The sequence below is a fragment of the Rhipicephalus microplus genome, chromosome X (genome assembly GCF_043290135.1).
Source record: "Rhipicephalus microplus isolate Deutch F79 chromosome X, USDA_Rmic, whole genome shotgun sequence".
NCBI lineage: Eukaryota > Metazoa > Arthropoda > Arachnida > Ixodida > Ixodidae > Rhipicephalus > Rhipicephalus microplus.
In genome coordinates, this window is record NC_134710.1 from 179,830,065 (window position 1) to 179,847,868 (window position 17,804).

Sequence of the window (17,804 nt, forward strand, 5' to 3'; positions counted from 1 at the left end):
TACACTATTCGCGTCTACTAAATGACCAAGTACTGTGATTTGATGGCGCCCAAAGGGACATTTGGACGAGTTGAGCTGCAGGTCAGCGTGACGGAAGATGCCTAAGATGGCTGAGAGGCGCTCTATATGAGTTTCAATTGCTGGTGAAAAGACGATGACGTCGTCCAAGTAGCACAAACAGGTGGACCATTTGAATCCTCTGAGCAGAGAGTCCATCATTCGTTCGAAGGTGGCTGGAGCGTTACAATGGCCGAAGGGCAAAACCTTGAACTGATATAGGCCATCAGGGGTGATGAATGCCGTCTTTTCACGGTCCATTTCATCTACCTCTATCTGCCAGTAGCCGGAACGAAAGTCTATGGAGGAAAAATAGTGGGACCCACAGATGCAATTAAGCGCATCATCTATTCGTGGCAGCGGGTACACGTATTTTTTGGTCATTTCGTTAAGGTGTCAATAATCAACGCAGAAACGTCATGCACCGTCTTTCTTGCGTACTAGCACTACAGGAGAAGCCCAAGGACTGCAAGATGGCTCAATGATGTTTTTGGCGAGCATTTTGTTGACCTCACTTTGGATAATGTGACGCTCGGCCGCCGGCACCCGATATGGTCGCCTATGAATAGGATGCTCATTACCAGTGTTTATGGGGTGGGTCATACCAGTAGCTTTACCCAACAGATGGCCGCTGATGTCAAAAACGTCGATGTAGGGCAGCAGAACCCGGTGGAGCTCGTCAGTCTGCTGCGGAGTTAAGTTGGAAGCGATCATCGACGTAACAGCGCTGTTGTAGCAAGTGTCAGATTGATGTTGAGGGGGGGGGGGGTCAGAAGGAGCGGTCATCGTGCAAACATCTACCACATTATCTTCTAAGGTGCAGAGCAGCGCCAAAAGATCCCTTGTGTCAGCACTTGAGGTGTCAAGCTAAAGCTGACAACTGGGAGACACGTGGAATTTCCTGCGATGGACAGAATGGAGTGCGGTAATGTAATGCGATGGTTTATGAGGACATCAATGATAGGGGTCAGAACATAGTCACCGTCGGGAACTGGTGGTATTGAGACGAGCTTTACGTAGGCCAGTGTCTGTGCAGGGAGACGCGCATGTCCCATTGTGCAGAGGCGACTCGGCCGTTGTGCAAGTTCTGTTGCGGGCAAGTATTGACGGGGCGTACTGGTCGAACAGTCTATGAGGGCAGAATGCGCGGACAAGAAATCGAGGCCTAAGATTACGTCGAGGGGGCATCTATCAAGGACAGCGAAGAGAACAACTGTGTGTCGATCCGCAATGATTACATGAGCGGAGCACATTCCAACGATAGATGCTATTCCGCCATCCACAACACGGACGAACTGAGTGGTCGCAGGTGTGAGAACCTTCTTGAGCTTGCGGCGAAAATCACTCGTCATCACGGAAAGTTGAGAGCCAATGTCGACAAGAGCAGTGACTTGTATGCCGTTTACTTGTACGTCTATAAGGTTCTGTTTTGTCCGTATCGACAAAAGAGGATTTTGTGTCAGTCCGAGCGATGCAGTGCCACCTCCGGGGGCTGAAACACTTAGTTTTCCGTCGAAAAACCTCGTGGAAAGGCGGAGAAAGATGGTCGTCGGGGCTGTGGAGAACGAGACTGGCGATGTTGGGGGATGAAGAGCGGGAGTAGCGGTGTTCAGTCAGTAGCAGGTACCTGGGCAAAATGGTCGCGGCTGGTCTCATGGCGATAGGCAGGACGTGCATGGAAGTGGCGAATGGAGGCTTCTGCAGGAGGACCCCAGCGACTTCTGCAATGGCGAGAAATGTGCCCGATTCAGTGACACGAGAAGCAGAACGGCTTGTCATCGTGTGTTTGTTATGCGGACGAATTATGGAACGTTGAGGGAGAGCCGGTCGGGAAAGGACGTGCAGGCGTGTATTGGGGCTTGAAGTCGGTGCGGGGAGGCGGTGAAACAGAGTGAATTCCCAAGCTGGCGATTTCCTGCCGGACGACTGCTTGAATGAGGGGCAACGTAATTGGAGGAGAGGGGTCAGGGGACGTTGGTCCCACCTTAGCCGGAGCAGCCGCTTCAAGTTCTCGCCTGACGAGTCGCATCAAGTTGTCACAGGTGTCTGGTGGATGATATGTGTCGAGACACGAGGACGTCGCAGCGGTGTTTGGAAGGCGCTGGAACTGATGGGAGATGCGCCTGCTTTTAGCTTGTTGGAACCGGTGGCATTTTTGAATAATCACATCAACAGATGACACATTGTTGAATACTAACAGGTTGGACACATCGTCGGCGATACCCTTAAGAATATGCGCAACTTTGTCAGGCTCGAACACGTTTTCGTCAACTTGGCGGCATAGTGAGAGGACAGCCTGAATGTAGCTGATGTAGGACTCCGTGGAAGACTGTGCACGAATGGACAACTCATTCTTCGCAGCTTCACGACGACCAAAGGGCTTGCCAAAAAAGCTCAGGGAACTTTTTCTTGAAGCTGTCCTAGCTTGTAATGTCATGCTCGTGGTTGTCAAACCAAACACGAGGGGTTCCGTCGAGATAAAAGATGACGTTCGCGAGCATAAGTGTGGGGCCCCACCTAAAAGTGGAGCTGACGCGTTCTTAGAGGCGTAGCCACTGGTCGACGTCGGAACCCTCACGGCCCGAAAACACGCCAGGGTCTTTGAGGGCTGGAAGCGTCACGAAAGTTGTTGCGGGAGCTGGGTTGACAGGCCGGGCAGAAGGGCGGGGGACCGGGGAAGATGTAGCCGAGTCTTGAGTGGTTATGTTGAAAGCCGCGAGGGAGCATCTGCTTCGGAGTTCCATGGCGAGAACGGAAATCGCACAACTCCACCAAATATGTTACGAGATGGAGCCCGACTCGGAGGGGTAGTCACAGATGTATTTTCAGCTGGTTAAGCGAGCAGCGCCAGTCACAGAGATTAGCTCGCGCCAGTCTATATGCTTTTCTTCTTCGTCTCCGTGCACTGGCACGTAGCAATATTACTGTATAACGAGCATAAGTGAGTAGTCATAACATGAAATCATGACAGGCATGTCATGAATGTCGTGATTTATCATGTCATGGTCTTGCTGCTCATGCATTGGTTTTGTTCACATGACATATCGAAAAAGTGGTATGGTATGATATGACTGCATGGCAAACATAAGTGACACACCTTCCCGTGGAAATCATGACATGCGTGTCATGTAAGAACATGACTACATGACACGCTCAGGATGCTTTCGCGGCCATTTCGCTAGCTTCACATACACCAAATTTGGTACGATGGGACCCGAATGAATGACAAAGGTATAACACAGGTGCGAACATGATAATCATTACATGCGTGTGATGTAAGAACATGACTACATGCCACACTCATGATGCGCTCACGGTCATTACACTAGATTCATATATACCAAATTTAGTATTATGTGCCGTAAATGGATCACGAAGGTATATGATTGGTGCAAACATGATAATCATGACATGATGACATGTAAGAACATAACTACATGCCACGCGCATGATGTGCTCGTGGTCGGTTCGCTACCTTCACAATACAAATTTGGTATTGAGTCACGTGATTGGATGACGAAGCTATGCGACTCGTGCAAGCGTGATAATCATGACATGCATGTCATGCAAGAACATGACTACAATCCATGCTCATGATGCAATCGCGCTCGTTTCACCAGCTTCACATACCAAAATTGGCACTATGTGACGTGAATAGACGTCAGACTCTGCCCAGGTGGCGCTGCGAAAAACACCGCCACCAGCGCCCCCCTTGCCACACCCGCATAAAGGGGTAGTGCAAAGAGAGCCGTCCGCAAGCTAACTTGCATATGCCCTCCTGTCTTGTTTGTCTTTAGGCACAGTTTCTTGAAAATCAACCATCTGCATCTGCCAAGCTTCTCACGTCAATACAACCTCGTTTCAGAAAAGTATGAAGCTCATCAAAGCGAACTGCGGGTACAATGCAAAAGGTGTGTAAGTTATTTCCGAGTGCTGCAATTTATAAGTGCAAGTGACCATCGCTTGACACCGAGTTCGAGGCAAGCACTTCAACGTGCGTTATTTAACGCTTAAATGCGTTAATCTTGGGCATACACGCGATGCCAAAGCGATGAAGTACATACACGAGCAATGTATTTATCGGTGGTATGAAGCTCGTTTTATCCGGCATGAATGGCATTGACGATATCGGTCTTTGCAGTTGAATTCTCTACCTATCTCTCGCTTCCTGTACGTTGAACTGTTGCTAGAATGTTTTGTTGATGGTTGTCTTCCGCTTGCATATACTGCAAATGGGGATACATGCGTTCACTTTTTCAGTGAACAAAGAAAGGCCAAACGGAGGCCTACGAATTGGATTGACCGGCAGTCGTGGAGATAAACGGCTAGAAAAACCTTATTGTGGTCGCTATCATCTTGTGATTTACCTTTGTGACGTACGTGTTCGCATTTCGTAGTTAAAGCCGGAGCTTGGAGCCTTCAAAGCCCTGCGTGTGTAATGCTGTGTATGGCGAGCACTTATTATCAGCGGTCATGGCGTGTGCGATGTTTATCGCGTGCGTATATTGTCTACTGTTGCACGGTGCGCACCGCGGTCAGAGGCTCTGTTAAGCTTTATAATCAAAGTTACCAGGGTTATCCATCAAGGCTACTGAGAACAATAACAGAAGACCTACATTATCGCACTTTCTCATACGGCCGGCTGTGGAGAATGCGAGTAATTCACTTACCCAACACGTTCACAACGGCCCGTATCCAACGCTTGCACCGTTCTGCTTCGCGAAAGCTGTTGAAAGCAGCAAACCTGAAGACCTTTACGTCCATGGCAATTCACAACACAACAGTAGCGTTGACTGGAGTCTGTTTTCGTAGAGGGCGGAGCTGTTAGTCTGCTTTTGTTTTCACCGTCATTCTGGTGAGCGAACGAGCAAGCACATCATGGAGGTTCGGGGACGCGTCCGACTAGCGAAGAAAAATTTGTACCACTTTGTCTAAGTTTTCAATGCGCAAATACACCTAACATTTAGCTCAATCGTTGTCTCGTACGCTGTAGTTGCACCTGGTTCCGCAGAAAGCTGGGCAAGGGAATCGGGCCACGGCCGGGCTATAGGCTGTAGAAGCGCGTGCAGGTGCAGTGTAGCCCAGCCATGGTCGGGCTTTGCACTACTCAAAACTGCGTTGACAGGTGGCGCTGCATGTCCGCCAAACTAGTCTGACGTCTATGGATGACGAAGATATGTTACTGGTGCAAACATAATAATTATGATATGTGTGTCATTTAAGTACACGACTACATGCTACGCTCATAATGCGCTCGCGGCTATATCGCTATAGCTTCACATATATCAAATGTGGCGTTACGTGACGTGAGTGGATGACGAAGGTATATGACTAGTGCAAACATAATTATGATATGTGTGTCATGTAAGTGCATGACTACATGCTACGCTCATAATGCGTTCGCGGCTATATCGCTAGCTTCATATATACCAAATCTGGCGTTACGTGACGTGAGTGGATGACGAAGGTATATGACTGGTGCAAACATGATAACCGTGATATGCTTGTCATGTAAGAACATGACTACATACCACTTTTATAATGCACTTGCGCCCATTTCGCAAGCTTACCACATGCAAAATGTGGTATCACGTGACGTGAATAGACGAGGAATATAAGTGACACGTCCAAACATGATAATCATGACATGCGCTTCACGTAAAACATGACTACATACTACGCTAACAGCGTGCTCGCGGCCCTTTGGCTAGTTTCACATTTAGGAAATTTGGTATACGTGACGTGAATGGACGACGAGCATGAAAATCATGATAATCATGACAAATAAGAATATAGCGACATGAAGTCATGTATGGCAAAAATACACCCTTCTTGTAACGTTGTTCTGATTGTAATAAATTGTAACAACAATTTGACCTTCCTCATTCGTGCCTCGTATATCATCGATTTTCACTGTACGAAGCTTCTACCATTTTTTTTTCTTCCACATAACGCCGCTTTACCTCTCAATTAGTTTAGGCGGATGATGATGTGAAGATCATCATAGTTCGGATGCCATGTTTCAAAGCATGACGTTACGATTAGGGGTAAAGTAGCCTCGAGTTGACGAAAAACGGAACCTACACGCAACCCTATTAGGCATCTCGGCATGACGTGAAGGGGCCGACTCTCTCGACACAAACACGGATACACAATGAGCAGTTAGGAAGTTGTTTCTCCATAAAGAAAATGACAGAACCCCAATGAAGAAGGATGTAAGTTAGGTCGACACTATCTATCCAATGCTATTCACCGTGTACTTAAAGGAGTTTTCAGGACCCCACATTGGCAAGATTTAATAATAAGAGTTGATGGAGGATGTCTTAGTATGCTGCGATTCGCTGATGACATTGTCTTGATGAGTAACTCAGGGAGCGAATTACAGCTCATTATTACTAAACTGGACACAGTAAGCAGTAGAGTTGGTCTAAATAATATATGAAGAAAACTAAATCAATGTGCAACAGTCTCGGCAGAAAACAGCACTTTTCAATTGGTGGAGAGACGCTGGAAGTTATAAAAGAATATGTGTACTTAGGACGGGTAGTAACCGCAGAGCGAAACGATGACATTGAAATAACTGGAAGGATAAGGATGGGGTCGATCACATTCTGCAAGCATTCTCAAATCATAAATAGTTATCTGCCCCTAAGCCTCAAGAGGAAGCTATATACTAGCTGCATCTTGCCAGTACTTAACTATGAAGCAGAAACCTGAAGGCTTACAAAGAGGGTTCAGAATAAATTGAGGACAATGCACGAGCGATGGGAAGAAAAATGATAATTGTAATCTTAAGAGACAAGGAAATAGCAGAGTGGGACAGGGAACAAACCGGCGTTAAGGATATCATAGTTGAAATCAAGAAGAAGAAACGGGCATGAGCCGGACACGTATACTACAGCACGTAGGCAGGATAACCGCTGGTCATTAAGGGTGGCTGACTGGTTTCTTAGAGAAGGCAAACGCATGAAGGGGAGACAGAAAGTTAGGTGGGCTGATGATATTAAAACGTTTGCCGGTATAACGTGGCAGCAGAAAGCACTAGACAGGGTTGATTGGCGGATCATAGGAGAGCCTTTACCCTGCAGTGGGCGTAGTCTGGCTGCTGCTGCTGATGATGTTGATGATGGCGACGATGATGATGATGATGATAATTATGATGATGACGTATTTCAAACACGCGCAAGGAGTATTATTGTCTTTGATGTTGAACAAAGCCTCAAAGGAGCAGTCGCTTTGTGGCACTTTCTCAATATATGCGTGAAAAGGACTTCAAAAACAATTTACTTCCCCAGTTATGGCGCAAATAGTATCTCAGCCACATGCTATCAGCTCAAGATTTCAAGCCAGCACTACAGGTTACGTGCAAAATTTTGCCTTTTTGACATTCGTTTGCGATTTGACATTTTAGGCAAATTTTTGTGTAATGGCCCCAGGAGATGCCACTTTGAAGTTTGTCAAGCTTAGGTAGGCCAGTAATAATTAGGTAGGCTCAAACCTGTAATTGTAATGTATTACGCCACGTGACGATAAATAATACCAAACAAAATTGTTGATCTAAATAAACGTTCTATAACATAATCTTCCTTAATACATGATGAGGTTGTTGCACAAAACCCGAAAAACCCGCTTTATTGTTTGATCAAGTGTCCGAGTCCGTGAATGAGCGAGATATTGGTTAATCTAAAGTGTGCCTTCAGCCTTTCCAGAAACATAGGCGTTGCTGTTGGTGATATGACCCATGAAATTGTGTACAGCTAAGCGGAGAGCATTTTAAAATAAATATTACTGCTACGCTAAGGTTAGTATGTACACTGTATTATTTTCAAAGGAAATGACTGACTTAAAGACGTAACTTAGGCAAAACATTGTAGATCGAATGACTATATTAGAATTTGTTACCCAGTGAGTACCACAATAAAAGCATAATTAAATTAATAGGACTTCAGATATTAGTGATGTTTGCTGATGTCAGTAATACTGGTTTGTTAGAATTGTGTACTGAAAAATAAAAGGCGCTTGACTTCCGCCAGTGGGGTATGAGAAATGTCGAAAAATGAATGTTGCCGAAGTCGGTTTCCTCTACGTCACTCCGTAGCTTCGCGAGTGAGCTTGAAAATTTGGGCCAGGGAGACTTGATTGATACACGGGGATTGACGTCAGAACACGTAACATGCGCTATAAGAGGCGCCGGAGTGGACTTACGTTCGCGCATTTTAACGAAAGCACACGCCTTCTTGCCAAAATCATGATTTGACAATTAGGCACACCGTATCGGGGGACTCGAGAATAAATTTTGACCTCCTGGTAATATTAAAAATTCACCTAAATTTAAGCACATTTGTGTTCTCACATTTAACCTCAATGAAACGCTTCCGCCGTGGCCAAGAGTCGGACTTGTGCCTTTGTGTTTAGCAGCGCAACGCCATAGCTGCTAAGCCCTGTTCATGGGTGGAAATTGAAAATCCAACCCAATGCAGTAAGACAAATTACCGCATCGGGTACGAATTAAAGGTGAAGCCGAGTATGCATGAGAAACCTGCGTACGCAATAAGACACACTACGTGTGCTCCTTTTCTTACATTTTTATGTATTTCAAGACGAGACATGACTATATGTCTGACGAATGAATAACTCGATAAAGGTTAAAGAGTAAAAGGCGTCCTCTTTTGTTTTCTCATACTTCGAGTATAGAGTGCGAGTCAGCTCAGCCCTCATAATCATTTTTCTTTTAATTGACCAACATTGTCAACTGCCCAGCGTTTCGCTTTAAGAGCAATCACCAAATGACATAAGCTTTTACGAGCTTACATTTTAGAAGCTAGAGGAATACAACAATAAAGAAGAAAAGCGGCTCCCATTTAATTAATGAAGCACTACTCATTAGTTGTTCGCAAGCGCGAAGCTGGAATGAGATGTTTTAAAAAAATCATTTATAATACTTTAAGGGAATTGAAAGCGGCAATGACAATGGCCCCCTGGTAAACAGTTCGTCAGCCCATGACCACGACACGACCCGGAGAATGCGTACGTATGCCGTATACGTATGCCCAGTATGCCGTATGCCGCATGACCGAGTATATCCTTTCACTGAATGACCTGTAAAGCGAAACGAGGCCCGAAAGGAATCCGGCGGCTCATCCTCTGGAGGCCCTCTCCTTGGCCACTACTCTTCCCTCTGGCCACGAGTGTGCACTCTGTGTCGCCGAAAGGGAGGGCGGTGGCTGAAATCCCGGAGGATGGCGCAAAGGAACCGGCGCTTCGTCGGAAGGCGGATACAAATGAGGCGCTCATTGAACTCGATTGCCGGTGCCACTTAGAGACGGCCTTAATTAGAAGTGCGATCGGGACGGCTGCACGCGTCTCTACCTCCCCGGGGGCCAGGCGTCGAGCAGTCGGTGGTGCCGCGCGTTGATGACTGCAGTCGGAATGGAAGCATACGCGCTGTATAGAAGCCCCTGTCCGGGTGACATTTAATGATGCTTATGCGAGCGCAACCCGAACGCCATCGGTCGGTGCGCGGCATGTGTGCGTGTTGATGTGACGCACTTAATTAACAGGCCTTACAGAGCGCACCGTTGGGAGGAGCTGGAACAGCCCGCGGGGTGCGGTTGCGCAATACGCGAGGACGACACGCTACCACGCGTGCGGCATCAGATAGGCCGCGAGGAATGTAAAGAACCACGTGGTGGAAGTAATGAAAGAACACACCGTGGGCGACGCGTATGACGTCAGTTTGATGATATCGCTAATGTGCTCCACAGAGAAAAGGCATAGATAATTGCTAAAGCAGGAATACCCGTACTGGCGCCCGCGTTCGCTCACTATGTGACGCATTTACATGCTTGCAAGAGTGAGTCAATGAGTGAGTAATTGAATGAATGACTCGTCGCGCTCGTAAGAAAAGTCAGTGTGCTAGTCGTGTGCGTGAAATGTACCACATTTAGGGTTAAGCTACTGAAGTCTAATGACAAAAGATTCGTGTATCCCCCTTACGGCATCAATTGTAAACATACACAGATGTTTTTAATTGCGGGGCTGTCTTTACTATTTTCTTCATGTTCCGCTTCTCTCCCCAAAAAACGTGACTCTTATGAATGCTCTGACGCTACACCGAATTGTCCCGCTAACAGAGATAAAAAAAGCACAAAGAAGAGATCTAAAAAAAAATTGAAGAAGTGAGAAAATCAAGTAATATAGAAAAAATTAAGAGTGAGAGTGATTGGAAGAAAAAGGAAGGGAGAAATGAAGCGAGAGAGAAATAAGAAAAATATAAGAGGAGTGTAATGCATCGTCAGATGACGCAACACTAGTCACATAACCTGTTCCCATCCAAAGCACGTAAAACTATATTCACGTGACGTAAAATCATGTACTGCAATTCATGTGCGGTGTTCCTGCCTAAATCGCGTAACACTACGTGGCATGTGCCTGCCAAACTCGTGTAGCTCTTGTCAGGTAAGACTCTCTTGCTAGATAATCATTTAACAACAGTCAAGGGATATGTTTTCGCCAAAACCACGTCGTTCAAGCGGGTAGGGACACGGATGCTTCCATATTACTAGCAAACACGCACAGTGACACCACAGAAAGCGGCAGGACAACACTGGCTGGGGAGACCGAACACTAACCCCACTGTTGGTTCTAGCCTTGCATCATATATATACCAGGCAAGGAGCGCGCGTTGTTTTTTTCACTGTATGTCGGTGCCGTAAAAAAAGTAAGCGTTCCAGTATCTATAGAAACAGGCAGGCTTAAGCATTCCAGAATTGATGGGGTTGAACGTCGCAAAATTACGGCATGATTACGAGAGACACCGTAGTGGAGGACTTCAGAAATTTCGACCACTTTCAGTTCTTTAACGTGCACTAAAGCGCACTGGCCTCGAGCATATCCGCCTTCATCTAAAATGTAACCGACGCGGTGGGAATTCGATCCCGCGACCTGCGGGTCAGCAGTCGAGAGCCATAAGCATGCACTAAACCACCGCGGGGTAGACATCTGGCGAGGGCTATATTTAGGTTCGTAAGGCATGCGGGTTATGGTGTTCTTTCAATGAATTCCTGAGGAGGTATGTGTCCCTATTATCTTTATGTGGGAGAGTTACCTGACGTATTAGGCGAGCACGCTTAAATCACGGAAACATCAGCAGACAAGGGCTGTGTGCTGCAGCCGAAGCTTCGACAAGTGGACTTGCCTTCTTCAAGGCTACAAACGTTGGCCCGGGAACACAACCCAAGTTTATGGATTATTTTTCAATACAAGCTTCCATCTGCCCCTTTCTGCCGTTTTTTTAGATTCACGCGCAGTAATCAGAGAGTCGTGACGAAAAAAACTGCTAATATATTATGTAATATTCAATAATTTGCACGGATTTGTTCGAAAACAGATCGTTCAGAGAGCAAGCGTTTGAAAAACTAACGTGTGCGGCCGATTAACTAGATGGTGACCAAGATTTCGAGAAAAAGAAAAGCATTACCCATGTCGAGCTCGGACAATGAGATGGAGCCACATAGTGATCCTGATCACGCTCTCCGAAACCAGGTCAGATGTAAAGATCAAGAAAAGTTAGGCATGTTAACCAGATAATATCTCCAGTTAGTTTGCCTGTACTTGCAATGCTTAACAAGGGCTCGAGAAGGTGAAGAATATGCAAGACGTAAGGGACTTGAGTGTCGATATGACACCATACATTGTCACTCTGGAGAACATCAACGAGATCAGCAACTTTTCGCTGTTACACTAAGATCAGCGGCATCACTCAACAACATTCTCAGTGAAAGGTAATGCTCTCGCATTTGCACATAGCAAGAACTGCTCAGGTGACATCGTATAGATTCTTTCTGCTGTTCTCAGCGACATCTTTATGGTTCGTTATATAGTGTCATCGTGTGTATAGGGCACCGACGACAAGGCACAAGTGCTTGAGCTTTTCCGTAAATGGCCGGCTGCCTGGATTTCAATGCTCTTTTTCCCGCTCTTTGATCCAATTCAACTCGTCTCGTTTTGCAATCTCTCTCTCTCTCTCTCTCTCACACACACACACACACGCGCACGCACGCACACACATTATATGCCACATTTCAGCTACAGCATATTCTATGCGGTGGCTGAAACCACGTTCCTTGTTGATGCTTTAAAGCTCTTTGGTTCATGTACTACGTGTCATGTCAGCATCTTCGCACATATGAGCCATGCGTTTCAGACTTTGGCTTTGCGTACGTGGATCACAATTTTTAGTTCGTCTTTGTCCGCGTAATTTTAAATATTCGTTCAGCTAGCGATTTGGCACAACGCTTTACTTAACTACAATAAAATTTTGGTCACATAGATTTGTTTTAAAAAGATGGAAATGTGCTAAATATAAAGAAATATATATGTATATATAAACCGCTATCTCGATTTCAAAGATGCATTGTGTATATTTAATGGAGAAATTCATGCCTGCAACTGCGGAAACGCGCCGACGTCTCTTCGTGACTGTTGTGACCTAGATCTCGTCTGTACACAGCCTGTCATACTTCGGTGCGAGTTCATTCGCGTGCTGGTGTTTCTGCACGTCGTGTCGAGTGGGCGTTGGGATGTAGACTGTCATTGCGGGCATAAACGTGCATAAAAATTTTCACCGCCTTCTCGAAAGCAGGCGTCTTGTATTGTCTCTACTCACTTTGCATGCTAGACTAGAAAATTGTATAGAACGAAAACATGACAGCATGCCCTCGCGTTGCTATCGAAACCGTGTTCATGGTTGGTTCAACGATCTGTCTTTTCAATACAGTAGAATGACATGAACTAACACATATAATGGAAGCACCACATCATGCGGTAACGATGGGCTATAAGGTGAACTATAAAGGGGCTTTTTGCAGAATTTACGAACATGTCTCACTGATTATATATTCATAGCCACATAAATCACGGAGAGAATCAAGTATCAACAACAGCAACAACAACACTCACGCATGCATGCGCCCAAATAAGCATAGCCCTCTCCCCTTCCACACACACAAAAGGTGGCGTTGGTGCATATTTATATTTTTTTTGGACCTTTTTAAGCGGATTTTGCACATGCTTGTTGCAAGCCCCAAAAATGGTCGCCAACTTGGTCAGGTGTCCTTCTGTCCAATTATGACAGACATTTTATATGACTGGTTCACTTGCGTAAAGAGCAATGCCTGTATGCACTATAAACCACGCGATTTTTGTCTAACTTTAAGCATTGCTACGCAGATAATGTTAAGCAGGAACATAGCTTGATTGCAGAACCGACTAACGCATTCTTTGGTATACTTTTTATCGCGACAGCGTTAAAGAGCTCGTTTCGTGGTGATTCCGGAGTCGTTGTAGGCGTCGTTCGTTGTGAGCGAAAACTTTATGTTGTCGGTAAGTGTTGTCCATGAAAAAAAAAAGTATTTCGAATTGGAATCGAATCCAGGCCTTTCACGTGCGAATTAGATGCTTCACCACAGACACGTCCTATTGCTTGAAATCGCCCCTGAAAAAATTCTAAATGTCACACAATGCGAGGGGTCTTCCTAACACATGTAATGTTACGTGGCCGAAGCATGGAATCGCTGCACATGTTAAGTCTTGTGAATTGCACCAAAAGTGAGGAATTTAAAGGAGCCCTGCCACACATTGCTAAGTAGTCATCGGATGCATTCACTAAATGAGTTTCGCGCCTCACGAATGCCGCCCCACACACACAGAAAAAAAGATTTAGAATTTGTCAAGTATGCGAGCGGAGTTACAGATTTCTGGTACGATGTAGCATGCTTTCTCTCTTCTCTCGTCTTGACGAGGGTGCTGAAAGCTAAGCAGTGAGGGATAGCACGGGGCAAGGAAGTTACGTCACGTGTGTGTGATGACCTTGAGCACTTGTTTTTATTCGAACGTGTAGCCATGTGTTCTGTGGAGCGGCTAATGGTCAGCGTTATCACATGCAAGCACGGGGGCATGTGATGGTCTCGGTAATTGTTTAGCCCTCAATGATTCTCAAATCACCGGATGACTGTTATTTTTGTTATAGACCAAAGTAATGGGGGTGTATGGTAGCATTTTCTATAAAGAACAATAAGCGATTTTTAGCTTGATTTGAGCGTTATAATTGTTGCAAATTCCAGGCCACATACAGTGCAATGTTTGGCTAGCGTGTTCTCAGGAGCTTCGACTACCGATCAGCAGCATTTTCTGGTCACGCTCGAAGCGTTGCAGGGCCGCTTTTAATACCCAACTACTACAAAGCACTCAGACATATTCAATCGTCAACATCAGCAAAAACATCAACAAAGCGAGCAGCTGCGTAAGTTCGGGTCTTTTTTTAGACACCTTGTGGTCCGTTTGCTGAATCACAAACGGAGACATTATGGTACGCTCTCTGCGACTGCACTTGCCGTACGTATTCTAAAATAGTTTTAACGTCCAATGTTACTCGCACCGACGTTCTTTTCCTTGCGGCACAGCTGAGGGGTCCGCCTAGAACCAAAGTAAGGCTACTGATTCAGTATATGCGATGCAAATAGGGCCCGAGCACTATCGCGTTCTACTTTTCAACGCGAAGCACAAGCCTTGTCTTATTTTTCACACATTCTGGCAATTGAACAAAAATTATTTAAATTAGCTTTCTCCGAACTGATCGTTTTTATCCCTATCCATGTTTTTTTCTTATATTTCGAAAACTTTTAGCCCAAAGCGACCGACCACGTATGTCTTCTGCCTCGATGATTATTCTGGAAGTTTTAATTTCAATGAATAAAAAACAATTATTGCAGCTTTGCACTAGTGTTGCACAACTGAAGGAAAAGCAGAGCCAGGTGGCCTTCCTTGTGCAGTTCCTTTTTTGGGGCGAAGCTCCTTATGGCGTGGATTCCGCGTCCCTCACTGTTGTGCGTTACCACCGGTGACACATACCCGAAAGAGCGGTTCTTAGAATGTCTGCTGGATGGTGGTACTTGTATATGATGATGAAAATATGTGAGATGGCGGTACTTGGAGTGTTCACTAAATAGACGGACGGACGGATGAATGGACGCACGTATGGATGGACAGACACACAAAGGGGTGGACGCACGGATGAACGGCAGCAAGAGAGAACGTACGGATGAACGGATGGACGCACTGACGGTCATACGGATGGACAGACACAAAGGTGGACGCACGGACGGACGCATGGACGGACGGAAGCAAGAACGAGTGGATGGACGGAAGCACGGACCATAAACTGACAAACGCTTCGCCACACCAATCATCATTCATTTCGTGGATATGCTTTGATTTTTTCTCCAATTTTTCTTTTTCTTTCTCTTTGTGTCTGTTTCTTAGATCTCTCTTTTGTGTCTGTTTCTTTCTGTTTCTTTTTTACATCTTGTTGTTTCTCTTTCTTGCTTTTTTCTTTTTTGTTTTTGTCCTATCTATTTTTTCGTATTGTTTCCTTCCTCTTTCTTTTTATCTCTGTCTATGTGTTTCATCTTTTTTTTTCTATTTCTCAAGTGTTCGCTTTTGTTTGGCATTCGCACCTGCTGTGCGTGGTAGTGGCGCTTGCCTAATTCCTGTGGATCATACCCACAAGGGGTTTTTTGTGCGATGCATCACATGCTACTGATAGCTCAAACAGCTTCTTTGTAAAGAAAATGAAGACAGCCCGTGCCGGTTCAGGATAATGATAAGTTGTTTACGGTGGAGCCCAACTTATCGACTACCCAAAAATTACCACTGTTGCAAAAATCAATGCTAATTGAAGGGCACTGGATGAAAGTAAGCACAGGCCCGATTTGAATGAAAACTTTAGCTAACTCGCTGTTTACCTGTATAATTAGCCCCGCCGCGGTGGTCTAGTGGCTAAGGTACTCGGCTGCTGACCCGCAGGTCGCGGGTTTGATTCCCAGCTGCGGCGGCTGCATTTCCGATGGAGGCGGAAATGTTGTTGGCCCGTGAGCTCAGATTTGGGCGCACGTTAAAGAACCCCAGGCGGTCGAAATTTCCGGAGCCCTCCACTACGGCGTCTCTCATAATCAAATAGTGGTTTTGGGACGTTAAGCTCCACAAATCAATCAATCAATCAACCTGTATAATTAGCCAAGTAATCACTCCTTACAATTAGCTCCCTGAAGAAGAGAGACGAAGGAAAGCAGTGCGAGTGAACAGTAGGTCGCGTACTCTTGGGCAGAGTTTTTCTAAGTCATCGATACGCGTATGCCTAATAACTAAATATGTGAGGCGCATGGTGATTTGGGCTAGTTGGTATGATATAACGATTGTTATAGCGAGATAAAAACAATGATAAAGGGACGAGAAGAATACGAGCGCTCGTCATCTTCTGGTCCCTTTGTCGTCGTTCTGATATCGCGCTCTAACAATCGTCATGCGAGGGGCAGCAGCACGCGCCGGCTATTTGCGAAGTGACTATGTACGAGTCCGCTTTGCTGCATTGGGAATCTTATTACATTGCGAAAATAAAAAAAGGAAATGGACGTTTGGCCACTTCCTCTTTCAGGCATGCTCCGAGTCATAGAGCCACGGTGTCACCCGGCATCCACAGCGCGTGCGTTCAGGAGGAAACAGCGGATTTTTATACAGCACGTGTTGAATAATGACTTGCGCTAACGTACCCCTCTACGCAGCACGAGAAATCCTATCGGAGACGCCGTCTGCATTTTACTGTTCCTCCTCAGGCTTTCTTTTCTTCCATACAGGACGGCGCCCGAGGAGGCCTGTAGGAACTGCTGCCGTGCGCTTTCTGCCCATCTATATTCGGAAGCCCTCAATTTAATAATGTGAGTGAACTTGTGCGTATTTTTTACTTAAATAGCGTTTTAAGGAGTCTCGAAAAACAAGAACTAGGACAATGAATAGGGTTATTCTGTTTAACAAAAGAAACCAAGGTACATAAAAATGTAGGTGATGAACTAGAGAAGTGTAAAACTGCCCTTTTTTAACTCTGCTTGCGTGTAGGTGTCGTTGCTGTTGCAAACCTTATTGCCACCTAAAGAATGAGCTAATAATTACTTTTACCATATGGTTCATTTCGCATTGTCTTGTTGTTTTTTTCTATTCCTGCCTTCAATTTTCAAGTACGTGCTCGCCGCGGCGGTCTAGTGGCTAAGGTACTCGGCTGCTGACCCACAGGTCGCGGTTTCGTATCCCGGCTGCGGCGGCTGCATTTACGATGGAGGCGGAAATGTTGTAGGCCCGTGTGCTCAGATTTGGGTGCACGTTAAAGAACCCTAGGTGGTCTAAATTTCCGGAGCCCTCCACTACTGCGTCCCTCATAATCATATCGTGGTTTTGGGACGTTAAACCCCACAACTCAATCAATCAATCAATTGATATTAGAACCCACGTGATTGACGTAAATAACTGAAAACCTAGCTTAGCGAACGTACTGAGTAGTATCAACAAAACACGCTGAATTAGTATCGTTCCTGAAGCTCTTCGGAAGTGCGCTGGCCCATATCCTGGTGCCTGCTTCCGTTGTGCTGAGGATCAACGTTTCGCGGTAAGGGAGAGACCTGTATGAGAATACGCTGATCATCCGGCAGTTGAAAACGGCGATTCTTCATGAGCGCAGGATGAGACCTCGGACGGACAGCTTTTGCCTACCAGCCGGCGTAGACGACAGGCACACCAGCTGTGCAGTCTCTTGGGCTTCAATAATTTCACCCAAGTGTTTGAACCCCTAGCTGCATAAGCCATTCAGTGCTTGTTCGTTCGGGGATGCCCAACACCCTCGTTTTGCTTTATGATAAGTT

At 45.8% G+C, this 17,804-nt stretch overlaps 1 protein-coding gene across 1 annotated transcript in view; it reads left to right on the top strand.

Moving 5' to 3' along the window:
• Positions 1-17,804, top strand: part of LOC119177234 (cytochrome P450 3A24) — a 95,465-nt gene that overhangs the window by 56,386 nt on the left and 21,275 nt on the right. The window contains exon 2 of the mRNA XM_037428658.2: positions 16,749-16,829. The gene's annotated coding sequence lies outside the window, so the exon portion shown is untranslated. The remainder of the gene's footprint in view (positions 1-16,748; positions 16,830-17,804) is intronic.